Below are 8,401 nucleotides of genomic sequence, written 5' to 3' on the forward strand. Positions count from 1 at the left end.
CCAAACATGCTAGGAATGACGTGATTGAGTTCAAACTCGTAAGTAATGAAGGTTACCAAGAGTTGCTTAATCGTGATGCGGACTCGAGTCAGTTATCGGTGTATTTGAGTGTTTAATAACTCAGAGCCCGTGAAAAATTGGAATCAATGAGAATGTAGCACTTGATGAAGAACTCATAAGAAGTTATGCAGTCCCGTGATAATCTTGAGATACCAGGGGGGTAATAGTCGACGACAAATCAAAGTAGAGGTTGGACTGGGGTATTACTCTGCAGAAGACAAGTGCTTAAACTTGCACGAGAAATGGTATTTAAAGGAGAACATGGTCAGAAACCACGATCATAAATGATCAAACCACGGATACAAGATGAACTTATAACAAGGGGGGTAATTATTTTTACAAGCAGCTTCCATGATAAGTTATACATCGTGTCCATGGGCATGAACGCAAGGTTCAAGGTCGACTCCCACTTCTTCAATGTATAACCTTCCATTCACTCCTCGCTTTGATAAAGGCATTAGTGTTGAAAGTTTTACCTGGTGAAATACCAGATGAGTATGACTCGTGAAAACTTCTGAGTTCACACATATTCAGGAAGGCATAGGTTCAACCCGTCAGGGTATCGTGGAAACATATACCACCAGCTTCAATAGTAAATACCACCAGCTCGAAAACAGAGCATGGTTGAGAAAACAGAGGATACAATTTACCCAAGGCTTTATATATCCGTGGAAAGACTCACAAGGTTATTTGAATATGAAGGACACTGTCGGATAATAATCCAACAAGAGGTCCGGTGGTCTACAACGGAGCTGATGTGAGTATCGGTACTCTATCAAAGGAAGAAGGAATGCAAGTGCATCGGATTATAGAAACAACTGACTAACTCAAAGCTTAAATGCAAGGAATTATGAATTCCAAGACAAGGGATCAGAAGCAATGCTCTGATTAGGGATGGATAAGCTGAATAGACTTAGGGATACAACCGATCAAGGCATTGATTGGTCAAGAACCAGCTCATATCCAAATAACGTCCGAGCCGGAAGAATGAATTCTAGGATCTGATTGAGGATTGCGAGCATTCGCAACAAATTGAATCAACAGACTCAAAATGACAAGGATATTAACGAATATTGCCAGACATATGGAAAGCATCCATCATGCAAGCAGACAAGTATTGCAGAGCAATAAGCTACTAAGGATTTTTGGAGGATCGAATAGTATTTCGAAGACCATTGTGAAACACATGAACAACTGGGGGATGAGCGGATACTCGATAAGTGCGAGAATTATCCGTAGGGGTATTCAGGTGTCAAAGAACAGCAAGGCAGTAAGCTCAAAGGATTATCGAAACAACGACGAGTATTTCGGGGTATCTTGCAATAACAAGACCAATTGGGGATGAATGTAAGAACAACAACTGCAAGTAGTTATCCATAAGGGTTGACGGTGGAAGGGGAATTGCAAACGCGATGAACACAAGTTCTCGGGTTAACAGCGGAGAGTATCAGCAGGGTCTTCACGTGCAGCAGACGATCATCAGCAATAAGGGGCTCTCCGGGTGAAAGTGATAACGAGATCCTAATGTTAGATTTAGCAAAATTCATTTAACCCGAATAGAAGAGATGTCAGAGTCCCAGAGTATAGGTTGAGGAATAAAAGATCCTACCACCACCCAATGGCGACGTGGGCCCGTAAGCCACACAGCCATGTTAGTAAAAGTTTTTCAATGACTAGACTCGACTTCGGCCAAGGAGTTGGAAAGGGGGATTCCTACAGGCAGTCGGCTCTGATACCAACTTGTGACGCCCCCGATTTGACCGTACACTAATCATGCACGCAAATGTGTACGATCAAGGTCAGGGACTCACGGGAAGATATCACAACACAACTCTAAAACATAAATAAGTCATACAAGCATCATAATACAAGCCAGGGGCCTCGAGGGCTCGAATACAATTGCTCGATCATAGACGAGTCAGCGGAAGCAACAATATCTGAGTACAGACATAAGTTAAACAAGTATGCCTTAAGAAGGCTAGCACAAAAGTAGCAACGATCGAAAAGGCAAGGCCTCCTGCCTGGGACCTCCTAACTACTCCTCGAAGCCGAACTCCATGTAGAATCATCCTCGGGATCTCTAGCTCCTGGACTCCAGCATCTGGTTGCGACAATCAGGTATAGAAAGGGGAAAAGAGGGAGAAAAGCAACCGTGAGTACTCATCCAAAGTACTCGCAAGCAAGGAGCTACACTACATATGCATGGGTATATGTGTAAAGGGCCATATCAGTGGACTGAACTGCAGAATGCCAGAATAAGAGGGGGATAGCTAGTCCTGTCGAAGACTACGCTTCTGGCCACCTCCATCTTGCAGCATGTAGAAGAGAGTAGATGGAAGTCCTCCAAGTAGCATCGCATAGCATAATCCTACCCGGCGATCCCCTCCTCGTCGCCCTGTTAGAGAGCGATCACCGGGTTGTATCTGGCACTTGGAAGGGTGTATTTTATTAAGTATCCGGTTCTAGTTGTCATAAGGTCAAGGTACAACTCCGGGTCGTCCTTTTACCGAGGGACACGGCTATTCGAATAGATAAACTTCCCTGCAGGGGTGCACCACATAACCCAACACGCTCGATCCCATTTGGCCGGACACACTTTTCTGGGTCATGCCCGGCCTCGTAAGATCAACACGTCGCAGCCCCACCTAGGCTCAACAGAGAGGTCAGCACGCCGGTCTAAACCCTATGCGCGCAGGGGTCTGGGCCCATCGCCCATTGCACACCTGCACGTTGCGTACGCGGCCGGAAGCAGACCTAGCCCCCTTAATACAAGCGCGAGCTTACGGTCCAATGCGGCGCGCGCCACTCAGTCGCTGACGTCAAAAAGAGCTTCGGCTGATACCACGACGTCGAGTGCCCATAACTGTTCCCGCGTAGTTGGTTAGTGCGTATAGACCAAATGGCCAGACTCAGATCAAATACCAAGATCTCGTTAAGCGTGTTAAGTATCCGCGAACGCCGACCAGGGCCAGGCCCACCTCTCTCCTAGGTGGTCTCAACCTGCCCTGTCGCTCCGCCACAAAGTAACAGTTGGGGGCCGTCAGGAACCCAGGCCCACCTCTACCGGGATGGAGCCACCTGTCCTTTCAGCCCCCTCATCAGAATCACTTGCGGGTACTCAACGAGCCGACCCGACTTTAGTCACCACATGTGTCATGTATATAAAGTATATAGTATATACCCGTGATCACCTCCCGAAGTGATCACGGCCCAGTAGTATAGCATGGCAGACGGACAAGAGTGTAGGGCCACTGATGGAACACTAGCATCCTATACTAAGCAGTAGGATAGCAGGTAAGGGTAACAACTGTAGCAACAATGTCAGGCTATGCATCAGGATAGGATTAACGGAAAGCAGTAACATGCTACACTACTCTAATGCAAGCAGTATAGAGAAGAATAGGCGATATCTGGTGATCAAGGGGGGGCTTGCCTGGTTGCCCTGGCAAGAAGGAGGGGTCGTCTTCGATGTAGTCGAACACACGAACATCGGCAGCGGTCTCGGAGTCTACCGGAAAGAAGTAACGGAGGGGGAACACAATAAATAACAGAGCAATCAAATGTAACACAAAGCAAGACACGGCGATACGTTGTGCTAGGGGTGACCTAACATAGGGATAGGTGATACCGACGAAAGGGGAAGCATCCGGGAAAGTATCCCCGGTGTTTCGCGTTTTCGGACAGATGAACCGGAGGTGAAATGTTACAGGTTTGCTATGCTACGGATGTGTGGCGGGCGAACGGGCTGTGTATTCGGATTCGTCTCGTCGTTCTGAGCAACTTTCATGTACAAAGTATTTTCATCCGACTTATAGATTATTTTATATTAATTTTTAAAGATTTAATTCATTTCCAGTAATTAACAGAATTAAATTAATTATAAAGTGTATTATGATGTCAGGTGATGTCAGCATGATGTCATCAGTCAACCGTCTGTTGACTCGGTCAACAGACGTGTGGGTCCCGCTCGTCATTGACTGTATAGTCTAATTAGGATTTAACTAATCTAATTACTATTTAATTAAACTAACTAGTTAATTAGATTAATTAAACATGATTAATTAACTTAATTAATTAATTAATTATTATTATTTTTTTTATTTTATCCTTTTTTTCTTTTAACGTTCTGGGGGGGCGGGGCCTACTTGTCATAGGCGCATGGCCTTAACGGGCGCTGGGTGCACGGGTGCCGGACAGCGGGCGCACGGGCGCCAGCCCGAACAGAGGCGCACCCGACCGGGCGCTGCGGGGCGGCAGGGGAGCTCCGGCGAGGGGGGTACGGCGCGCGGGGCGGGCGAGGGCACCGACGGGGCGAACGGATCCGTGGCGGGCGGAGCAGAGGGGGCGTTGGGCGCGGCCAGGGGGCTGTGCAGAGCAGCAGCAGGGGGTCTCGGGCGAGCGGCGCAGGAGTGGCACGGCACCAGGGCGGGGACGGCGTTGCGCGGGCGTGCGCATCGAGCGTGGCCGGGTCGCGCGGGGCGACGGCGGACTACGGGAGCAGAGAGGGGGGAGGAGAGGGGAGGCGCAACCGGCGCGGCGGCTCACCGCGAAGCTGTAGGGAGGGGGCAGTGGGCTCGAGGCGGCTTGGGGTGGACCGGCAATGGTGGGGCGAGGACGAGGCGACGACCGACGATGGAGAGGCGGGGCGGGGCAGTCTGGCGACGGCATCGGGGAGGCGGCGACGTCAGGGGCAGGCGCAGGGTCGGGGCGCGTCGTGCGGGAGGAGACGGGGAGGCGGGCGCCTGTGAGGTGGCGAGGGGCGACGGCGAGGCTCGATGCAGGCCGTCGATGGAGAGGCGGGGCGGGGTCGAGGAGGCGGTCCGGTGGGGGCTAGCGATGGCGCCGTCGTGGACGATGGCGTCGAGCGGCACCGGGCGGCGAGGCACGGTCGTCGGGGCGCAGCGGGGTCGATCCCGATCTAGCTCGGGTCGAGGTGGGGCGGGCGCCATGCGGGGGGAGTCGGGGAGGCAGGCGCCGGCGAGGGGGTGGCCGGAGGCGCCGGGCGGCGGCAGCGTGGCGAAGGGGTCGGGGCCCTCTGCCCCGATCCAGGCGGGGAAAGGGGAGAGGGGCGTGCGGGGAGCGAGTGGGGGAGTGGGGATCGGGAGGAAGTGGGTTGACCGGCTAGGGTTTCGGGGTAGTGGGTGTATAGGCGCAGCTGGTAGGCTGGCCTGGTGTTCTGGTGGCCTGCTGGGCCGTGGCCCAGTGGGCCAGGGTTTTTTTTTACTTTGTTTTATTTCCTTTATTTTTATTTATTCTTTCGTATTTTATTTAGTTACATTTTATTTTAGTTTTATAAAATGCCAAATGAGCACCTAAATTAGTATTACTAATTAGTCCACTGCCACAATTATTTTGGCACATTATTAAATTAGTTATATTATTATAACTTTATAAAAGGCATTAAGTTAATTGTGTTTGCTGCTGTTTTAATTACTTTAGAGCCCTAAAACATTTTATCAAAGTTTGGTCTCTCCACCAATATATCCTATGAATTATTTGCCACAATAAGAACATTTTAGTTTTTATGTTTGAAAACATTTACTATTTGCCAATATTTTAAATTTGAATTTGAATCGTTTTGAACTAACGCGAGTTTATCAACAGTAACGTGGTGACGTGGCATCTTTAACAGAGGTTTACTGTAGCCTAATTGTCCGGGCGTTACAGTAGCCCCCGAGACTGAAAGCAATTGGCACAACTAATTTAAGGATTGTTGAACAACCAGGTCCTCACAGAGAAGAATGGCCTGCTCGCCCAAGAGCTGGAGCAGTGTCGGGTGCAGCTAAATGCTGCCACCGCCGAACTGGAAAACGTCAAGAAGTCGTCTTCTGGTAATGTTCCCCTCCACCGAGGAACAATGATTGTGTACCAACTGTGCTAACGCTGCTGCTGATCGCGTAATAGGGTCGTCTGATCAACTTGAAGAGAAGTTGAAGATCGCCCAAGAAGGAGAAAAAGAGGCGAAAAGGCAACATGCCACAGGCGAGCGTGTACTGACCCGCGTCAGAGACGATAAAAACAAGCTGCAGGATTCCAACACTACATTGCTTGAAGAGTTGAAAGATGTTCGAGCCCAGCTAGCCGATTCCGTGAAGGAGAACAAGAAGCTGCGGGGCGGTATCTTCAGTATGTGTCCGAACTATTTCTGCCATAACTTTATATTGAATGGTGGAGCTATCAGTTGGTGCAGTTCCAAACGGAGCGTCGTGGCGGCATCTACGTGTGAAGCGGAGTACATAGCTGCTTCAGAAGCAGCAAATGAAGGAGTCTGGATGAAGGAGTTCATATCCGATCTAGGTGTAATACCTAATGCATCGGGTTCAATGAAAATCTTTTATGACAATACACCTATGACCAAGTTGACTTCTTTCCGCAGTAACGCCTTCGGAAAAGAATAAACACCCTTGCACCATCGTCGTCACGTCAGAACAAGGTCTTGATTGCCGGATTTTCATCTTGACAACCGAAGCCAACCACCTTTAGTACATCAACAAGATAATGCAAGTTGGTCGCCGCGAGGCCCAACCAATTAATGCCGAAAAAAGTGTTTTTACCCCAGACATGAAGTGATGTTCCAATCATTATCTTGAAGACGGATCTTCGAAAAGTCACGCCATCATGTAATTCACGTCGGGCCAGAAAGGCACTAGCGAATGGCGGGACATCTTTCCACCACAGACCACCATCCAGCCATCGGGTGATCGTCCATGACGCGGTGTGGATCTAGCCATTGCCAATTCATACATGTGCAAACCAGCCTGTAACATCCGCCATGACCCCAGGGTGCTACCCCAGCGTCCTCCATGTAAGTCGCAGCACGTTGCTCGCTCACGCTGCCGTCGTGGCCAAGAACGCCGATCTGACCCTCTCGGGCATCCCTGGCAGTGACGAACTGGAGTGCGGGCTGGTCAAGAAGGTGCACAATCCCTGCCACCGATGTCAGCGAGAGACGCCTCGCCTGGATCTTGTTGTCGATGAAGAGTCAACCAACCGCGGTCGGCGCCATCAACCCCATCATGACTTCTCCCCCTCGCGGCTCCTATTGCCATGAATGTGTCACTGCATGTCACCAACCGGGCAGGCTAATTGGGTGGGATCGATGTCACCGTAGGTGGCCAGCGAGTTGCATCAACAACCGCAAGCGCAACAGAGAAGACATGGATAGGGAAGAGAAGAGTACAAGTTTTGCGGCAGAACAAAGCTGGAGATTAAACATCCGCACTAAGAATGGACCGGTACTTAATGAGTTGCAAGCTACAAAGAAGAAAAACCAGTCTACGCTGCATATGGATTTATTGAGTCTCTGATTTTTCCAAAAGATATTTCAAAAGAAGCACAATAAAGTTCCAAATATTAGGGTCGAGACCTCGGCTGCATCCCAGATGAGGTTCAGCCAAGGAGGGAACCTGGTCCAACCACACTTGCGCTGCGGCAGGGCACATACGGAAAATGTGGGCAGAATCCTCCAGATGAGTACCTTGGAGGACCAAGCTGATGGTTGATTCTTTTTTTTCATAAATTTTATTAATTCAAAATCATTACAAACACTTAACAATGTGCCGAGTTTAGTCAGGAACTAGATATAGTTTGGGGGCTAAACCTTGTGCATCGTCAATCAAGATGCAGATGGCCCTTCATTCTTTTTCTCCGGCAATGTATGTAGTTCTCTTGATAAAGTTTATTATCAATGCGATGGTGCCGAAATCTCCCTTAGTTGAGTGATGTATCTAATCTAGTCGATGCTAAAGTTTATTATTGTGATGATGAAACATTGATTTACACCACATGGTTTTTTCAGGACTCGAATTAGAAAAGCAGTTAGCATTGTGGGATATCACTAGGATTACAAAACCACGAAAATTTAGATTTGACAGCACAGGAAAACAATTGATTTGTAAAGAGATTTTGGTGGATGGCAATTTTCTTTTGAAATAAAATGCAAAACCTAGGAATTCGTGGATCCAGATCCTCTTAAAAAACCTGTAAATTTCTTCGAACTGGAAGTGGACAAGAATCATATTCAAGTGAAAAAAACTAAAAAAAAACATACGAAATTGCTATGGGTCGAGCCTCAGAATAAGGGAACAGGAAAAGAAAAAGGAGAGATAATCACTGGACTAATTTAGTCAACTCAAAATCCTCAATATACAGTTCCTCGAGTTTAATCCAAGACCTGAACTTGGCGGCAACGACAGAATATAACCACAACTAGAAACATACAGTAGAAACGATATATAGGCCATCTAGAAGACGACGGTGATGATCTACTGCGACTCGACGGACGGCGTCGTGTTAGCGGCTGAGCCGTGGTCCTTGGCGCCTCCGCCGAATATTGGCTCGG

Source organism: Triticum aestivum, chromosome 5D (assembly GCF_018294505.1).
Source record: "Triticum aestivum cultivar Chinese Spring chromosome 5D, IWGSC CS RefSeq v2.1, whole genome shotgun sequence".
NCBI lineage: Eukaryota > Viridiplantae > Streptophyta > Magnoliopsida > Poales > Poaceae > Triticum > Triticum aestivum.